This window comes from Otolemur garnettii, unplaced genomic scaffold, assembly GCF_000181295.1.
Source record: "Otolemur garnettii isolate 467f Iridium unplaced genomic scaffold, OtoGar3 scaffold00013, whole genome shotgun sequence".
In the NCBI taxonomy this organism is placed as follows: Eukaryota; Metazoa; Chordata; class Mammalia; order Primates; family Galagidae; genus Otolemur; species Otolemur garnettii.
Window position 1 is genome coordinate 18,366,850 of NW_003852408.1, and position 2,098 is coordinate 18,368,947.

Consider the following 2,098-nt stretch of genomic DNA (forward strand, 5'->3'; position numbering starts at 1 on the left):
TCATGTAAAATATGCTTATGGAAGAAATTTAGGAACCCTCATGGCTGATTGCTATCTATTCTATTAAATAATATGAAAGCTCTTTGACCCATCTACAAGGCATTTTACCAACTTGTCTCTTCATCTAACTGAATATGCCTTCTTATTAATGAGTTCAACATAACATATTAGAGATGCTCCAGCCGATTCCTACTCTGCTACATTCCCCTTCTTTTATCTTCCCTGAGAATATTTGCCCTTATCTAATAAGACCTTTTCAGTCCTTCTATTTTTATCAGATGATTTTCATAATATTCAGTGGATTCATTTATTCACCATTGTTTCAGATCCCAAGATGGTGAATGGTAGTACCACAGAGAAGATGAACTTTGTATTTCAATAAAGGTATAGATGAGGCCAGAATTAGGGAAATACATTAATAAACATAGAACGAGAGCTAGAGAAATCAGATGAAATCAGTAAACTAAAGACCAGAAGCTTAGGGTCAGATACGGACAATGAAATCCAGATTGAAGAAAAAGAATAGGAATCTTGATCTGTCATAGGTGTCACCGTGAATCAATAACTAGGATCAGGCAGATATTCAGTAGCCTGACCAAGTAAGGACACATGTACAAGAATGTTCACAGCCACATTATTTCTAATTAGCAAATATCTGGAAATAATGTCAAAGAAGCATATGAAATGTGCTCAATTTATTAACAGAAATAGGTCCATAAAAAACATAACCTATCAATAAACATCAGCAAAATAGCTACAATAAAGAGGACTAATAATATCAAATGTTTGCAAACATGTGAAGCTACTTAAACTCTGAAACATGGATTGTAGGACTATGAATTAGTCCACGAAAACAGTCTTGTAGTATCATTCTACCTGAATATTTGTCTCTCCTTTGTCATGCATATGTTCACCAAACGATACATAAATGTACTTTCACAACAGCTTTTATTATAAAGAAAAAAAGCTAGAAAGAACATATATGTCATAATTGTGGTATATTTGTATAATGGAATGCTACTTAACACCAAAAAAGAATAAATTGCTGAAACTCACAATATGGATAAATCTCATAAAAGCAAAGTTAAGTGAAAGACATCAGATACCGTGCTTGCTTCAGCAGCACATATACTAAAATTAAAATGATACAGAGAAGATTAGCATGGCCCCTGCGCAAGGATGACATGCAAATTGATCAAGCATTCCATAGTTTTAAACGAAAAAAAAAATGACATCAGATACCATAGAAATGTTATTAGATTAGATTCATTGAAGCTTAACAAGGGCTTAATAAAATTAAGCTATGTTTATGAAGTCAGAATTGCAGTTACCCCTGGAGGATAGCTTCTAGGAAGAGACATTAAGAAAATTTCCACATGGTGTAAATGTTCTATATTCTAATATAAGTTATATTTATATGATTGCATTCGCATGTCAAATGTAGCAAACTACATACACACTTAAGATTTGTATATTTTGCTATGGATATGTAAATTATGCTTCAAAAATGACTTGTCTTTTAGAAATGCATCCCAGAGTGTTTACAGATGAAATATTATGTATGATACTTGCTTCAAAATTATCCAGTATATTGGGGTAATTGGATGGACAAATATTAGGTAAGATTGGTGATGTTTCAATAATTCTTAATAGATACATGAAGTTCATTGTATTATCCTTTATGTTTTGATTCATTTGAAATCTTTCATTCATCAATCAATAACAATTCTACACACAGATAAACAGAGGAAGAGATTTGGTGATGAATAGGGGCAAATAATAGAGCCCAACATGTACCAAAAACAAATAAACAAAAAACCCCAAGTAAATATGCAGTTGATAAGTGGAAAAAATGAGAACATAACTGGAAGAGAATGTGGGAGCAGAGGACCATTGTGAGCATATTATATATTAAGGGTTTTTCTTGACACCAAGGAAGAGAAGTAGGAGAACTATTAGAAAAACCACATAATTGGAATTTTAGGAAGATTCATTATACAGAGAGAGGATTGTAGGAGGAAAATATGACCAAGGAAAAAACAGCTAACAAATTAAGAAATGATGTAGATCTGTATGATCTGGCTGTGGCAACAAGAAA

At 32.5% G+C, this 2,098-nt stretch overlaps 1 non-coding gene across 1 annotated transcript; it reads left to right on the forward strand.

The window, feature by feature from the left end:
* The first annotated feature begins 1,107 nt into the window (after positions 1 to 1,107).
* Positions 1,108 to 1,214, forward strand: LOC111723637. Its single transcript, XR_002772137.1, has one exon. It is a non-coding gene; the product is annotated as a U6 spliceosomal RNA (small nuclear RNA).
* Positions 1,215 to 2,098: the final 884 nt, after the last annotated feature.